This window comes from Schistocerca piceifrons, chromosome 7, assembly GCF_021461385.2.
Source record: "Schistocerca piceifrons isolate TAMUIC-IGC-003096 chromosome 7, iqSchPice1.1, whole genome shotgun sequence".
In the NCBI taxonomy this organism is placed as follows: Eukaryota; Metazoa; Arthropoda; class Insecta; order Orthoptera; family Acrididae; genus Schistocerca; species Schistocerca piceifrons.
The window spans coordinates 301666203-301685032 of NC_060144.1; the positions used below are offsets into that span (position 1 = coordinate 301666203).

Below are 18830 nucleotides of genomic sequence, written 5' to 3' on the forward strand. Positions count from 1 at the left end.
AGCCATGTCTCCGCAATATCCTTTCTTTCAGGAGTGCTAGTTCTGCAAGGTTCGCAGGAGAACTTCTGTAAAGTTTGGAAGGTAGGAGACGAGATACTGGCAGAAGTAAAGCTGTGAGACCGGGCGTGAGTCGTGCTTCGGTAGCTCAGATGGTAGAGCACTTGCCCGCGAAAGGCATAGGTCCCGAGTTCGAGTCTCGGTCGGGCATACAGTTTTAATCTGCCAGGAAGTCTTTTTGTTCTGGCGAAAGCAACTTGGGCACGAATTTCGCAGCCGCTCGGTGCATGTTGAAATCATCACGCAAAATTGCTTGTGCAGAATATTTACTCACTCCAACCTCTTGGGCAATCTCCTGCACGGTCAAGCGACGATCTGCCATCTCCAAATTTTGCACCCTCTCGACAACAGCTGCACTCCGAGCAGTTTGGGGCCTGCTAGAACGCTGGCCACTTTCCGCTGATGTGCGGTCATTATTGAATCGCATCTCCTCCAAACAGGTGCTGAATCTTACGTATTGTTTCGCTTCGAGAATCATCAAGTTTTTGACAAAATTTGATGAAGTATCTTTGCTCAACACATTCTGTCATCTTGACAGAATCGGTTATCCGTTGTGTAGCACCTCACTCAGCGACCGACAGACAGCGACTGACGGGTTGGAAGGCGGGGGCAAAATTCACACATGCTCATAAAGGTCTCTTCCTTTACTGTGACGCCGCGCTATCGCCTCTATTTTGAGCGGGAATATCAAAAGTCGGATACTTTTTAGACAGATCTCTTAAGACTGACAGTGTCCTCAAAACCTTGAAAGGTGGCTACACTGAGTCACAGCGCCAGAGATTGCGCCAACGAGTATTATTCAGCCGCCTCCACTGGCAGTGGTAGTTCAGAAGTTGCCGTGGGCAGTGCTTGCTGAGAGGATGTTGATAGCTGTACTAGACGAGGCCATGTCGTGTGCAGTTGTTCTGATGCGCTAGACAGCCGATGCTGTTCGATTGGGGATGTTGTAATGATCAGAGTGTATTTTTCGTCAATATATATGAGGTAATAAAAAAGTTTTTGTATTTCAAATTTCCTAAATAACAATGCTTCTTGGTCACAGGTTCAGTCAACAAAGCATTTGGCTTGTGTTCATTTATTAGAGTGTAATTCTGATTTCTATGTGCAACCATAGTATTTCTGTTTTTTTTTTCAATTACTTCATTGTAAATGGCGTTTTAAGCATCTTGTCGTATTGAGGAAGAACCGTGCCAGATGTATACGTTGAATCACACTTCCACACACAGAACAGTTACACTTGTGCTTTGTTGTTTCGTAGCTTTTATAGTTGATGGGGAATTAATTAATTAATTGTGTTAACGGAAATTTCCTTTCATTTTTTGTTGTTATTCTATGCAGTCAGATTGCGGAGTAATACTAGTCAGGGCCAACCGGTTACGAGACTTCGTAATCGGACAAACAGCGACTAAAATTAAAATTATCTGCATTCTATTTAATTAAGCCCCCATGCAACCTTTGTAAAAATATTCTTTCAGTTCTTTCAAGGCCATAATGAATTCATGAAACCTTGCGCTTTCTTTAACGCCAGTGAGCTTAGGGACATGAACTGTCTTTGTCAGAATGTGTTCCTTCTACAATGCGATTTACTTTTTAACTGCATCCCCATCAAACCAGAAATAAGTTACCGTGCAATGTGGTACTGTGGGCGCTGTGCAGTCAAGTTCACTTAAGAGGCGAAGTTTGCACTCCACTCCGGATGTTCTAATTTTTGTTCTTGCACTCCTTTTTCCTTCATAAATATAACAATGGCGAGTTTTAAATGGAAAATTCGTTCCAGGCCTGCCCCTTGACTTAACCAATGTATTTTGTAGTAATATATGAAGTCTCCATACTCTTCGTCCATTTCCATGAAAACTATTGCAACTGACAATGAAATAATGGGTGCGGCTTCAGGAATTTTACTGTTCATACCATCAATTTCTTCAAGTGCTCCATTCCTGAAAATTTAGCACAAATTACTTTTTGATCTACATTACAATGAATTCCATCTTTCGATCATTTTAATTTTTTGGTCTTTCATGGTCATCTAAATGTTTAAATTCTCTTTGCATGGTACTGTAATCTCGTTTCATAGCAAATAAGCAGTACCCGTCGCTTATGCAAACTGAAAATTCTCATCCCTCTCTTCTGTCATTTCCATTAATTTTAAAGGATTGTGACTACAGATCGCTCTTTTTGCGCAAACAACCAATGGACCAGTGAACGTCCTTCATACTACGAACAAATAAAAAACGGTAGACAGCACTGATACAACGATTCTGTTGAACTCAGAGAGTTGTGCCGACCTGAAATAAATGTCGCGCTGTTCCGGTTACTTACGAGAAGGATTACTTACGAGAAGGACCGAACAAACCAGAGTGACTGGCTGGGCACTGGCATGTCCGCGACCCGCACACGCTACACGCGTGAAGTTTGACATGCCATGGCCAGCCCTCCCATACACATTCTGAAAGACTCCTCAGTGTGCTTTTTCCACACCGTGGCGTCAGAAACTCGTCACGCTCAACGCTGAAGTTCGAATGCAAGGTCCCTGTGTCGACAGCTTAGGAGTGCGAAGTGCGTGGACTAGCTGCGGGCGCGACGATACGGTTGCTCCAAGATGACAGACGAGAAGGAAAGTTTCACTGCTTGGATCGTAAGTAGAGGTTCCATAGTCTGGAAATCCGACACCGGCCCAGAAAGCGGTGTGCTGACCCTATTCCCCCACACTGCAACGTAAGATGTCATACGGCATAGGACGACACAGAAGCCAGTCTCGAAAAGTCTAGTAGAGCGATATAACGTTCGTTGCTGTTGGCGTTGAAACTTTTCGCATAATATCTGAGACACGTGCTAAAGTTTCAAAGTATGACGTCCTGAAACGACTATCGCAGTATAAACTCTTGCGGACCTCTGGCCCTGATGCAGAGTTTACTTTTTTTTATACACCAGTAGAATAATTCTGTAGGTTCTAGCTCACTTTTCTCATTTGTAAAAAGTAAGAAAGTTACTCGTTTTACTCGCAATTTTGTTATTTTTCACGAAATTTTGAAAAATTATCTAGAACCTACAGAATTATTCTACTATCTCCCACCTAAAAATCACTTATTTTACACACATTTCCCATAGGTGAACGTAAGAAATTAATAAGTTAGTAACTCGTTTCCCTAGGTGAACAGAAGGAATTAAATTTAATGAGCTCGGTGAATGACTCATTTCCCTAGGTGAACGTAAGAAAATAAATAAAATGAATTAGTTAACGAAGGTAAATTATATTAAAAATTTCAGTTTTTTTGCTTTTTGAAAACACTTCGTTTGTAAACAAGAAATTAACACTTCTATAACTTTTTCTAGTTTTTTTATTCATTTATATAATTAAAAATTTTCGTTAAGTTTTCTATGTTGTGCATCGAATGTAAGATTCTTCTTACCATACATAATTACATAAGCAATTGTATCATTCAGAATTTTATCATTAAAAGCTGCACAAAGTATCATAAGAGTTTTCTGTGTAACTACAACACTCTTTCTACGAGTCATATTGATGACATAAATCGGATAATTCGTTATGAAACTAAATGGATTAATAATTCGATTTTATATTCTTTTTATTCCATTAGTACATACTAGTTCTATAACTATCGAATGAATCTTTTACACCACATCTAAGTCTGTTCATAAAACGTAAATTTTTTTCACTTAATTCGCCAGTAACCTCAAGATTGTGTGTTAGTTGAAATAACATTAATGATTCTCTTAATAATTCATCACTCACTTGGGTTATTTCAATTGCTGGAATATTCAAGTAACCAAAATCAATTAAATATTAAGCTCCTTTGTTCTTTTCTTCAGGCTGCAGTCCTGAGCCTGGCGCAGCCGGTAAGGCTGCTTTAGCTGGCGTTGGCGCAGCTACCACTGTTTTCACAAACAGCGATATCAGAAGTATCTTCATTTAAAGAGAGTTAAAATAATATAATTACTCTAAATTCATGAAGTTATTTTCATTTACAATTTAATTCAATCATCATCATAAAGAAAATATGGTGAATACAAACTACAGATTTCAGCTACTGTTTATTGTTTGCACAACTAATAAAAATGTTTTTCTTAAATGGAGTCGATTGTAGATCTATTCAACAACAAGCTTACATACAACAATAAGCAAGTGTTTTTGATTATTGATGAAAAAAATAATCCTTGTTTTTATGCAACCAAGTTGCTGATCTGTTAGGATATATTCGGCCTAGAGATGCAATTAAAACAACGTTAAACAAAAATACTGTAAAAATATGAGAATTTGGTAGCACCATTTCACTGCTACCTAAATATATACAAAATTCAACAAAATTTATCAATTAACCTGGTCTTTATTCTTTTGTTATGAAATCCAAAATGCCTTTTGCAGTAAATTTTGAAGATTGGGTTAATGAAAAAGTTTTACCTCCAATTCGAAAAAATGGAGAATATGAAATTAAAAATTTTTACAAAGGTCAAATAAAACACAAATATAATTGTATACAAGAACTACAAACACTGAATAAATTAAACACAGAAATAATTCGAATAAAAAATGATAGAATTAAAATTAAAGATGAACACATTCAAAATTTGAGAGAAACAGTTCATCAGTTCATACTGCTTCAGAAATAATAGATAAAAGGAATGAACAAATAAACACATTATTACCTCACCATGTTCCTCAAACAATTGATGACAATGACGATGAATATGATTATGCTTATTATGTCATTAGAGCAAACTGAAAAAAGTTGCAGAAACAATTATATGAAATCAGAGATAGGCATCCAAATTGTGAAGAAATGTTAAGACTGACTTATAATCCTAACTCAATAAATCTGTATCAAAGAATGAAAGAAAATTTGAGGATTGTCTGTCACCTGAACTATTTCAATATTTTGAATAACTATACACAAGAACAATTAATTAATGATATTAAAATGCTTCATCACACTGAACTTTTATAAAATGACATTGTCTTTATTCACCCAGCTGTTGTGTGAATTATCGAAACCCAACCATTTAACATAAACTTGGTCGAAGGCTGAAACCTGCTTTAGCTGGCGCTTATCTTCTTTCTTTCTCAAAACTTTTTCAACTAAGTATGCATCTGGATATTTTGTTTTCTGTAGTTCTTGGTCATAAAAATTTCCCTTTACATCTTTCAGTTTATATGTGATTGGATTAGAAAAATAACATCTTCAATTTCAAAAACTTCTCTTAACTAATTAGCTGTATATCGTTTTTCAAAAAGACCTTTAACTTTACTAATTCTCACTTTATCACCTTTCTTAAATTTCGCGTTTTCATTAGATACAATGTTACTAATTTTTAAATTTTCTCACTTCTGTTGGTTTCATTTTTATAGTTGAATGTTTTGTGTTATTGTACTCATCAATTAGATTTTTAAATAAATATAACATTTTTCAATAAGATAGCGATTGATCGCATGTTGCCTTGACCTACCTCGTTATGGAGGGTGTTACGTTGTTGCCCTGTTCATGTATAAGATTAATTTTGATGGTCCAGTTAAGTACTGTTCAGAAATTCGAGAGTTATTCGGACAGTAAGTAACGATCGGTCGTGAAATGGAAAATACAGTGAAAATCTGATGAAGCTTCGGACAGATGCGTTAGGCACTGTGTCTGGTACCCCCGTCGACCGCATCATGTCGCTCTTTTCAGTTCTGAGCTCACAGTGAGAACGTAAAGATGGCTACAAATTAGCGTCTCCCGCCAAGTATGAGGGCCTGGCGAAAGTTTTCGCTTGAAGCTACACAATCCACATAACATAACTGTCATGTGGTTCGTTCTACACGACAATTCTCGACCGCACTCTGAAGGGGCAACGAAGATGCTCCCGCAGCGTTTTCGATGGGAAGTGTTTGATCACCCATAATACAGCCCGTAATCGGCTACCCCTGAGGGTCATCTCTGCTCAAACCAACCGCTGGTTATGAAGACAATATTTTGACATAGACAACGACCTGCAGTCCAGAGTAGAAAATCGTCGAAAAGCACTGGTGACTGTCTTCTATAACGAGGGAATTGAAAAGGTGGTACGACGCTACGACAGATGTTTAAGTCTGAGCGGCGAACTGTGTAGAGAAGTAGCTGGAAGGTGTAGCTAACCGTTGCAAATAATATAGTTTTGATTTTCACTGTGGTTTCCATTTCGCGACCTGTCGTTCCTTACTTTCCGAATAGCCCTCGTATCTTTGATATCGATGTAATAATACCAATGAGTTGATTGCGCTTTTTTATGAAACAAATGGTGTTCTTTAGACTTATCACTCTATCATTTGTCTTCTTAGATGTAAGACCTCCATATCTGTGCTCTTAAGCTAATTGTTAATAATAACCTTATTTTGCAGTCGCTGAATATGCACCTCATGTATCATCAGTTGTCTTTATAAGTGTGTTTTTTGTATGTTTCAGCAACTTTATTCCGTTGGGAAGCGTTAAGTTCGGTTATGTTATAATATGATTACGCGCCAGCTGCATACTACCATGTGCATATTTGCATCGTTTCTCAAAAAACTGGGAGTCTAAATTGTTAGTTATTCGAAGTCTGATCATTCTTGGTGTGTAATGCGACTTATTTTATCGCATGATACTACATTTTAAGACTGTCGACCATCACCCAACTTATCGCTCTCCTACGCGCACCTGACGCGTGTGCGCCTGGCTTCATCGCAGTAGGAAAAATAATAGTAATACCCGCAGACCCAGCTACAAAGGGAGTTTACTAAAATAAGATCTCAATTCAAAGCTAATTAAGTTACTTCCACTCCCGCTGCAGCTCTTGTAGTATTTCCCGATTGTAAAATAGTCAACCATCTGCTTTTATTAGAACGATTACTAAGACTTACGAGGGATATATTAAACATGCCTCACAGCGTCTAATAGCAACCTTTTAGTGGTATATAGGATATCTCTTGGTGTCTCACTGAGATTTGTTTGAAGCCTGTGCCCATTTGGTTTCGACTCTGCGTGCTATACTGTTGACTGCTTACTCACTGAAAGTTGCCCAAGCTCTAGAGCTAAGAGAGTTACGTAGGTCACATTAGACTGTATCGGTACAACGTATACGTTTTGGAGGTTCTGTGGCAAATTAGTGTTTAGCTGCTCGGTTTCTTTATTTTTTATGAGCCTCCTGTTTCACATTATTCCATAATGTTGGTTAACATGTGCCTATAATGAAAATGTACTTTAGGTTTGGTAACAGATACCGTCAGCAGTAAACTCTGTGTGCCTGGTCTATGCACTTGCATCTTGGATTTATTTCTTCTGTGTGATGTAAGTATCATTTGCAAAGCCAATGTTATGAATTTAAAGTTATTTCAGTGCTTCAGGGTTTGATCCATTTCTTTGGATGATTTCGTTACGTCAATGATCGTTTGTAATATGTGAGCTTTATTTTTGTTAATTCAATCTAAGGTACGGACAGTTTGTCTATACACGGAAAGTTTCCCCCTAGTGAGTGGAGTATTTTATTACAAAGTAATCAGTTAAGATTTTCGCTATAAATGTGGGATTATTTATTATGATAATGGTTTCACGAAGTGTTATTTGGATATACAGTGGGAACCTGAACTCCAGCGACAAAGTTTCAGAGATGAATCAAAACAAGGAAAAATGTGTAGTAAACATGGGCTCTGAAATACATACCTTAGGACCACTAGTGATAACATTTTCATCTTCGAAACTGTGAAACACATGTCTTCACTGCAAGGTCTTTGCTCTCCATAGTTCGGGAGGAGGTAGTACGGACCTACACAAGAAAAAAGGTCCAATAAACATGAGCTCTAAAATGTATACCTTAAGAATTACGAGCACTTGTTCATTAGAAGAGATGTGTTTCCCAGCAGCAAAGGGGAATAACTACTCATACGTCTTCAGGTAGGTACTTTATAGCCCATGTCCACTGGACACTGTTTTCGAGTTTTGGTCCACACTACCACTTCCGAAAATATGGAAAGCAAAGAGTTTTCAGTAGAAGAGGTGTGTCTCACAGCAGCGAAAGTGAACAAGTTCTCATAGCTCTTAAAGGTACGCATTTTAGTCCATGTCTATTCGACATTTTTTCTTGTTTTGGTCCATTCTACCACCTCACAAAGTTTGTCGGTGGAGTTCTAGTTCATCCTATATATACGTTTTGGTCTTGGTTTTCTTGAAATTGGTAACTGTGAGAGGCGGTTGACAATATTTTGTGTTACTGTTAAAAATGTATTTAGGCTCCACAATCCCAACCATTTCCACTCCACATTCTATGTTGCTGCCAGATTCCAACCATTTCGGATGACAACTATGTGTACTAAATTTCGCACTCTGTGTACTCACACATCACCTGCGAGTTTAATCATGCGTTGTTCCCACTCTTATGAATGCACACAATAAGTAAAATTTCGTTACCTGCTTTGCAACCCAGTGTTGCAATTTTAATGGTGAGAACTGACTAAGATTACCGGTTAAAAACTAGATGCCATTCTTGTTGAAGTTAGTGGGTGCAAATGTCGTGCAGAGAGAAACACCATAGTGAGTTAATGACGAGCTGAGTCCACTGGGTGTGGTGGAAGGGGCGGAGCGGTAGCAGAATAGCGCATGCCCGCATGGCAGGTTGCCGCTGCGGCAGGCGCCAGAAGCTTCGCAGAGGCCAAAGTAGCGCCAGCACTCGACGCAACGCCAGCAGGTAACGTAATACTTACTGCCTGTCGCTGCCTACGTTTCTCTCTCCCATAATGCCATGTACAATGCTTTGCTGTTTCTCATTGATAACATACCGGCTTATAGGAGAACGTAATTGGTGAGACGGCGACATCGGCGCTTCCTCAGTGACTCATGTACTCTTATCATTTTGAATGACAATTATCTGCAGCACTGGGTGTCGTTACTTGAATTAGAATATGCTTTTCAATTTGTCTTTTTCAACATTGCACAGTTTAAACAGTGTAGGCATTTTTATGTGTTTGGTACAACTCGTCGAATGTAGATATTACAGTCAATTGTCCGGATTTTAAAATGAACAACATGATACGTAGCGTTTCTTGAATAGCTGTGACGCAAAATACCTTGCAAGTATAATTCAGCTATTCAAGAAACACTAGGTGTCATGTTAAAGTCCATGTGTCCAACAGCATTTTAACAATGTCCGACCGTTTTGACGCTAACTCAAATACGTCTGTTTGACTGACTATGCCACACACTTGAAAATGGCTGCATGTCCGAAATTGAGCTCTAGTGAAAAAGACAAAATAAATGCGTTTTCTAATCCAAATTACGACAGCCAGTGTGACAGACTATATTCACTCAAAAAAATTACTGCTACTGTAGGCCCCATTGCAACTTAAATCTTATCTCTTTGATTTGTATTTAGATAGTGTGTTTATAAATAGCATTAAACATTAGGCAGCGCTATCTCTTCGTGATCACCACCATAGACGTAATCTAGGCGTTATATGAAAAAGTAAAATTAACATTCAGCTATTTCCCAGATCTTTGCTTATTTGTCGTGATATGTCCGTGCCTTGACCCGATGTATAAACAGTCTCGCGTACCTTGTTATGGTGACTACCAGGATGTTGTTTAACTAGGAGTTCGAAGGGAGCATAGGGCCGCTTCACTCTTTCCGCCTGCGCACTCATTTTCTGCTGCTGGATATCCTGTAAAGCGGCAAATAAAACAGCTGAGACCAACAACGAGTGAAGACCAACGGATCTGTGATCTGACCCTCAGTTACGTGCTCGTATGATAGAGTATTTATGTATTGCATATTCGATAAATTTGCTACTGTTAATACTTTATCCACTTTCATACCGAAGAACAGAGGCGTAGGATCTTCTCTTACATCTAACAGACGTTTTTCAAAACTTTTCCTAATATAAAATACTACCGAACTCGGTAATGTTTCCAGTTGCTAAATACGTATGGGAATTAGTTATATTTACGTCATAATCTGGAGTAAACCTGGGAATTGTGTCAGGACCAAATTTCAGCGCCTCGCTGCAACTTCGCCTCCTTTGAACATATGGTATTCGAAATTATAATAAAAGTCGTATAGAATATGAACGAAAAACATCTTGAAATGTTCTTGACAGACTTACTCCATTTTTTCACATGATACTCTAATAAACATTCGGACGAACAGAGGCTTATACCCTTTTAAATTACAATGTACAGTTTTTCTGTTTAAACCAGCTTCGATAGTGAAAACGGTGTGCAGTACTATGAAAATGTGCTGTTTCTTTTCTTTCTTGCAGTCAGTTTTAATTAGGATAGCAGGGCGCGTAAACCATTAGATAAATTGTTTCTCTGTATATGCAGTTTTAAACAAAAGTTGTGTTCACAACATTGTGCTGATTTCTTTTCGTTCTCGCAATCAGTTTTAACAAGAGTTCTGAATATTATGTAAGTTGTAACTGTGGCATACCGGCCTACAATTGGGATACTCTCATGCGATCTGAATCGTCTGTAACTTTGTAATGTCTCGCGTTCGCAGATCAAAACTGTGTGAACTAACATCGTTAAAGCTATTGTACCAACACATCCAACTGGAGAGATCTTTCTCATACTCCGTAAACCAATGATTCCAACTGATTTACCCATTCGATTTAAGATACTGTAATTAGAACTGAATTCAAGACAGAAAATGCAACAGCACACATTTTTGCAACACAGCACTTTCTTTTTTGCAGACAGTTTAAAAAATACATATCTATTGTTGTTTAAAAATGTGTTGCCTATGTCCGTCCGAATGTTTATTACAGTATCTGTAACAATTTGTAGTAAATCGGTGAAGACCTTCTCGAGATTTTTCCTAACAACTCTTCCAATTTATATATTGGCATAGATAACACAAGATCTTTTACATTAATGATGAATACACGCTAATAACAATAATAAATTACGTACAGTATATAGCGTGAATCACTTAACACTTGCACCCTTTTCGTCGTGAGTGGTTCAACACTTCTAAACGAGGTCATAGGCCAATGGTAGTTGGTAGAGTGGCATGTAATTTTGTTGCACGTGTTAATACTCCCATACTCTTGTACAACTGAGATATTGAAACAACAATGATATTTTAAAATGGAAAGAATATTTTTTTATCGGCATTCGAAAGCTCTCGAAAAGGCTAGTACAGCGATATAACGTTCCTCGCTGTTGGCTTTGAGACTTTTCGCATAATATATGATAAATGTGCTACAGCTTCAAAGTATGACGTCCTGAATCTATTATTGCAAGTCGAGCTATCAAGCATCGCTCCATTGTTATATACAACGAAAATATGCTAAGACAAAGTGTGTTTCCTATTGGTTTATGTTGTAAATGGAACTATCTTCTAACACAGGGCTTCCCAACGTGTGGTCCGCGGACTCCTTAGGGGTCCGCCGGCTCTTTCTAGGGGTCCGCGGCCACCTTTCACCAAATCGTGTAAAATAATGAGTAAAATTAGTGAATAAAATCGTGAAAATCAACTTCATCACCATTTTATTTTTCGTGTGAAAAACACGTGTACTTTTACTTCAGGTCGTATTCCCAAGCAGCCTTTGCGGTTCCTAGGTGAGAACGCATACACAGTTTAGTACAGGAGAATGCGGCTTCTCTGATCAATTGTTACGCAACAATACGGGGATCGTTTGTGCGCCGGCTCACGGCGCTAGATGCGCTGAAACCTGTTATGCATGCGCGGAGCGATTTTTGTCGACCAATCACAGCGCTCGCTGGCACGTATGCGGCCCCAGGCATCGTTAAATGTTAAACTTGCTTTGTCAGTGCACTACCTATTTCATAAGTATATTTTTGATTGTTACCACGCCACCTGCCACTTGCCAGCTACCAACTGACAGTACACTGTTGCAATGCCACTTGCTAGCTGCCGGCTATGGACTGACAGCTGCCATTGAGTAGATACGCAAAGACGTAAAAATAACTAGAATTTCTTAGCTGTTTACTTTGTGGAACTGGAAAACGGCTTTATAGAAGCAGATTTCCAGAATCGATTTTGAAGTGTTTACCTTACCAACCAAAAGCGGAACTGGGACATCAGCTTACGAAATCAGCTTTTGGAAACGCATGTAAACTGGGTGAATGTATTCCCACACATTGCACAACGGATGTCACAACAGTCCTTTAAAGGCAATTCCTTGGCCTCTTTCCTTTTATGATCGTTTGTGTCCCGAATCATGGGACTGCTCTTTTCTTCACAGCCGCGCGGAATGGCCGAGCAGTCTAAGGCGCCATGGATTGCGCGGCCACTCCCGCCGGAGGTTCGAGTCCTCCGAGACACACACACACACACACACACACACACACACACACACACACACGACTGTTACGAAATATGTATGCTCCTTACACAACAGCAGCCAACCAGTGGAAGTGAACAGATCACAAGCGGCAGCTTGTCAACAGCAAACATTTTGGACGTGACGTTGATTGCTCTTGGAGGAAGGCAGCTCCAACGTGTGAAATGTCAATTACCAAGTAATTTTAATCAGGCTATAGTGTGTTGAACAAAGGGAGTAAATCCACTAGTAAGTGTCTGGATACAGTGGTAATTCAAATTGGATCGTTAATTTCAAGTTGTTTTCATTCATTTCTAAACCAAAGGCTATTGATACTTCGGGGGGCGGGGGGGGGGGGGGGGGAATGGGGGGGGGGGGGGATTGGGCGGAGGGGTCATTGGGAACATGGCACTTGCATTAAGGAGCTTTCAGCTTTCAGTTCCCATGGGTTTCGCTCTGAAATTTAAAGTTGCTGTGCTCTTGACTGACTAGGGGTCCGCCATGGATTTTCGACTGAAGAAGGGGTCCGCCAGCTGAAAAGATTGGGAAGCCCTGTTCTAACATATCAAAAGGGACGTACCAAAAGCTTTTCATGTTTGTGTATGGACTGTGGTGTGCAATCGTTTTGTAGTTTCTTAAGTGTTACATTTTCATCTCCTCCAAGCTTGTTGAATACCACATAACAATTCAGAGAGCAAAGAATCACACTCAAGCTCCTATATTATCTATTGTGTATCAAAATTTTTCATTGGCTAATAATATTAATTTCCAATTTAGATTGCAGGTTCGGCTTTCTAGAGCGTGAGAAGGAAAAGATAATAGGATGCGCAGAGCAGGATTAGCAACTACGAATTATCTGTTGAAATGGCGTCCATTAAATCACCGCTGAGCTGCTCGGAACCCCTACATATTGTTCGAAAATATAAAATCAATTTGAAATTGTCGTGTATGAATAATTTACCAATCTTTTATGGTACTTGCCATAAACTACTCTCCACGCTTCAGCGGATAATAAAAATTGAAATATATTTTTTAGATAAAATTAATTTTCATCTCCTCCACAAAATTTAACACATGCAGCTCCAGAGCAGGAATTTCGTTATCTTCCAATATTCCGTGAGTATTTATCGATGTTATAAGCTCTATACATTTGAATGTGCAAGCCTTTCTGATAGGGCTTGACTCCATCCTAAACTAATTCCATAAACAAAGTTACAGAATTTAAGATCGAAGACTCAAGGGGAAAGCGGGGACAATAAGTGATCGTTGCTCGGAAGGACGATAGTCTTTGGTGCGTTACAGATTTAGGCAGAGCGACCCGGCTTAAAAGGCGTCACACATTCTCTCATTAGCTATTACACGAAAAGAGCAAAATACAATTCCAATAATCACATAAAATAAACGCATATAATTCAAAACCTAATAAAAATTTGAATAAAATGTGTCTTACATACAATGTGCCGGCTGTTGCGAAAAAGAGTGTCGCAAATAAGTTTGAGACAGTTTAATACTAATGTTTAGGTAAACGGCTTTTGTGGAAACACTCTAAAGGGGTGTCTCGCATGAGAACAATGTTTGTAACAAATAGCCAATTCCGGCCGTTTTGCCTTACAGTTCTTAGCACATTCAGCTGACTTTTTGCATAAATATGTCGGTTGATGTAGGAGTTCAAAGTATTAACCACACAACGAAGTTACAGAGATTTCTTCTTATGGGGCAGCGGCAACTCTGTAAGTCCGCTTTGTAAAATTAAGAAACTGCACAACAGTTGCTTAATGCAGTTTTTTATTGTGTACACGAAAGGTTCGGAACACTTAAAGTTCCATCATCTGATGTAAACCGTAGTAATCAACATATTGTGTCACACGGCATGGGAGGGGATCCTCAGATCTGAAATCTCAGATAAGGAACTATGCGGCTAAACTTTCTAAAATGAATTTTAAAAATTAAAAGAGAGAACAGGACGTTACTTACAAATAAAATCATTTAACAACCTGAGGTCATCCTCACTCCACTGTTGTCATGGAACCAAAGGTTCCATGTCAAAAGGATAAAAGGGACCTAGAAAAATCCTAAAAAGTGGACATTAGGACTCGACACCAGAAGTCACTCCTGTTGTCATGAACACAATATTTGTATTATTATGTGGGTTATTCGGAAAGTAAGGAACGATCGGTCGCGAAATGGAAAATACTGTGAAAATCCGATGAAACTTTGCACAGATGAGTTGGGCACTGTGTCTAGTATGTCCATCGATCGTATCATGTCGCTCTCTTCAGTTCTGAGCTCACAGTGGGAACGTAAAGATGGCTACATATTAGCGTCTCCCGCCAAGTATGAGGGCCTGGCGAAAGATTTCACCTGAAGCTATGCAATCCATATAACGTAACTGCATGCGGTTCGTTCTACACGACTACTCTCGGCCTCACTCTGAAGGGGCAATGAAGATGGCCCTGCAGCGTTTTCGATGGGAAGTGTTTGATCACCCACAATACAGTCCATAATTGGCTACCCCTGAGGTTCATCTCTGCTCAGATGAACCGCTGGCTATGAAGACAATATTTTGACACAGACAACGAGCTGCAGTCCAGAGTAGAAAATTGTCGAAAAGCACTGGCGGCTGTCTTCTATAACGAGGGAGTTGAAAAGTTGGTACAACGCTACGACAGATGTCTAAATCTGAGCGGCGGCTGTGTAGAGAAGCAACTGGAAGGTGTAGCTAACCGTTGCAAATAAAACAGTTTCGTTTTCACTGTCGTTTCTATTTCGCGACCTATCGTTCCTTACTTTCCGAATAGCCCTCGTACAATTTGCACAAGATGGTGGAAATTTAAGTGTTCCGAAACCAATCGTGTGCACAATAAAATATTGTGGATTAAATAACTGTTGTGCGGTTTTTCCATGTTACAAAATCAACAAAGTCACCTGCTCCTATGCGTAATATTATTGCCGAAAATCGTTAAAGAAAATAATGGGCGGAAGTTTCAAGTTATTTGCCCTGTACTCACTAAACTACTTCTTCTTGCGTTGAATACAGCCAACTGAGGACTGAGTTACAACGAGGAGTTGTTCTCTCGAATGAGGTTCTTCGTATCTTTCCAGTATTTTTTCATTCTATCACTGTGCAGCTGTTTTTGTCCCTAGACGAAGATTCTACCACGTTTTCTCTCTTTCTCTCCAAAAATCTTGAAGGTCTTTTTTATTTTTGATCAGAATATTTCTGTGTTTTCAACATCTTCTTCAATTATGCTCTTCTATAATATTTCTTTTTGAGTATGTGATCTCTCAGTGAGCTTCTGATTGTTGACGAGTTGTTGCCATTTTGTGCACATTTCAACGGTGACGCACCCGTTTCCTTTAGGTCCCGCGAGATGTGCAGTTACTATAGCAGACTGATTGGAGTCCGGATTACCAGTGTTCGTAACAGCACAATTCGCAGGACCTCAAGAAAACGGCTGAGACGGTCGTCGAAATATTGAGCACAATATGGCAATACCTCGCCAGAATACCCGGAAGCACACCATTAACTTTTTGAGTATCTTGAATCCAATAATTTTTGTTCTTTCTGTTATTGAAATATTGCAAGATTCTTTTATTTAATTAAATGAACTGGTGCATAAGTTCGTAGCGATTTTTGATAAGTTAACAGATACATGTAACGGAGACTTTAGTCACCAATAACAAATTCTTCTTCACTAACTACAACAGTCTGCCAAAGCTGGGGTATCTTTACGAGTCCGAGACAGTAACAACACGTGGTTCTGAGGTGAAGAACTTCAAAATGGTTGAAATGGCTCTGAGCACTATGGGACTTAACAGCTATAGTCATCAGTCCCCTAGAACTTAGAACTACTTAAACCTAACTAACCTAAGGACATCACACACAACCATGCCCGAGGCAGGATTCGAACCTGCGACCGTAGCAGCAGCGCGGCTCCGGACTGGAGCGCCTAGAACCGCTCGACCACCGCGGCCGGCAAGGTGAAGAACTCGTCGAGCCATTTTCGGAGCACATTTTCATCCGGAAAGGAAGTTCCCTGGCGATTGTTCGATGTTGTTTGTTGTTGTGGTCTTCAGTCCTGAGACTGGTTTGATGCAACTCTCCATGCTGCCCTATCCTGTGCAAGCTTCTTCATCTCCCAGTACTTACTGCAACCCACATCCTTCTGAATCTGCTTAGTGTATTCATCTCTTGGTCTCCCTCTACGATTATTACCCTCCACGCTGCCCTCCAATGCTAAATTTGTGATCCCTTGATGCCTCAGAACATGTCCTACCAACCGGTCCCTTCTTTTTTGTCAAGTTGTGCCACATACTCCTCCCTAATTCTATTCAATACGTCCTCATTAGTTATGTGATCTACCCATCTAATCTTCAGCATTCTTCTGTAGCACTACATTTCGAAAGCTTCTATTCTCTTCTTGTCCAAACTATTTATCGTCCATGTTTCACTTCCATACATGGCTACACGCCATACAAATACTTTCAGAAACGACTTCCTGACACTTAAATCTATACTCGATGTTAACAAATTTCTCTTCTTCCGAAACGCTTTCCTTGCCATTGCCAGTCTACTTTTTATATCTTCTCTACTTCGACCATCATCAGTTATTTTGCTCCCCAAATAGCAAAACTCCTTTACTACTTTAAGTTCCTCATTTCCTAATCTAATTCCCTCAGCATCACTCGACTACAGTCCATTATCCTCGTTTTGCTTTTGTTGATGTTCATCTTATGTCCTCCTTTCAAGACACTGTCCATTCCGTTCAACTGCTCATCTTATACCCTCCTTTCAAGACACTGTCCATTCCGTTCAACTGCTCTTCCAAGTCCTTTGCTGTCTCTGATAGAATTACGATGTCATCGGCGAACCTCAAAGTTTTTATTTCTTCTCCATGGATTTTAATACCTACTCCGAATTTTTCTCTTGTTTCCTTTACTGCTTGCTCAATATACAGATTGAATAACATCGGGAAGAGGCTACAACCCTGTCTCACTCCCTTCCCAACCACTGCTTCCCTTTCATGCCCCTCGACTCTTATAACTGCCATCTGGTTTCTGTACAAATTGTAAATCGCCTTTCGCTCCCTGTATTTTACCCCTGCCACCTTTAAAATTTGAAAGAGAGTCTTCCAGTCAACATTGTCAAAAGCTTTCTCTAAGTCTACAAATGCTAGAAACGTAGGTTTGCCTTTCCTTAATCTTTCTTCTAAGATAAGTCGTAGGGTCAGTATTGCCTCAAGTGTTCCAATATTTCTACGGAATCCAAACTGATCTTCCCCGAGGTCGGCTTCTACTAGTTTTTCCATTCGTCTGTAAAGAATTCGCTTAGTATTTTGCAGCTGTGACTTATTAAACTGATAGTTCGGTAATTTTCACATCTGTCAGCACCTGCTTTCTTTGGGATTGGAATTATTATATTCTTCTTGAAGTCTGAGGGTATTTCGCCTATCTCATACATCGTGCTCACCAGCTGGTAGAGTTTTGTCAGGACTGGCTCTCCCGAGGCCATCAGTAGCTCTAATGGAATGTTGTCTACTCCCGGAGCCTTGTTTCGACTCAGGTCTTTCAGTGCTCTGTCAAACTCTTCACACAGTATTGTATCTCCCATTTCATCTTCATCTACATCCTCTTCCATTTCCATAATATTGTCCTCAAGTACATCGCCCTTGTATAGACCCTCTGTATGCTTCTTCCACCTTTCTGCTTTCCCTTCTTTGCTTAGAACTGGGTTTCCATCTGAGCTCTTGATATTCATACAAGTGGTTCTCTTTTCTCCAAAGGTCTCTTTAATTTTCCTATAGGCAGTATTTGTCTTACCCCTAGTGAGATAAGTCTCTACATCCTTACATTGGTCCTCCAGCCATCCCTGCTTAGCCCATTTGCACTTCCTGTCGATCTCATTTTTGAGACGTTTGTATTCCTTTTTGTCTGCTTCATTTACTGCATTTTTATATTTTCTCCTTTCTTCAATTAAGTTCAATATTTCTTCTGTTACCCAAGGAATTCTACTAGCCCTCGTCTTTTTACCTACTTGATGCTCTGCTGCCTTCACTACTTCATACCTCAGAGCTACCCATTCTTCTTCTACTGTACTTCTTTCTCCCATTCCTGTTGTTCGATACAGAGAGTAAAAGGTGGAAATCTGAGGACACGAGGTCAGGTGAGTAAGGTGGGTGCGCAATGATTTCCCAACCCAACTCCTGTACAGTGTTTTCCTCGGTCTAGCGGAATGTAGGCGGGCGTTAGCGTGGAGTAGCATCACTTCACGCAGTCTTCCTGGTCGTTGTTCGTGGACTGCGCCTGGAAGATGTCTCAGTTGTTGACAACAAATGTCAGCAGTGATGATTACATCTGGGGATAGAAAATCGTAGTACACCACACTGTCGCTGTTTGTGGATGCGCTCAGGTCCTCGTTCGGGATGTTGCTGCTTTTTTTGGGCTCAACCTTTGTTTGCCTAATGTTTGCATAAGGACACCATTTCTCGTC

At 39.8% G+C, this 18830-nt stretch overlaps 1 protein-coding gene across 1 annotated transcript in view; it reads left to right on the forward strand.

Annotated features, from left to right (window-relative positions):
• Positions 1-8707: 8707 nt before the first annotated feature.
• Positions 8708-18830, forward strand: part of LOC124805173 (ionotropic receptor 93a) — a 186827-nt gene continuing 176704 nt past the window's right edge. The window contains exon 1 of the mRNA XM_047265659.1: positions 8708-8745. The gene's annotated coding sequence lies outside the window, so the exon portion shown is untranslated. The remainder of the gene's footprint in view (positions 8746-18830) is intronic.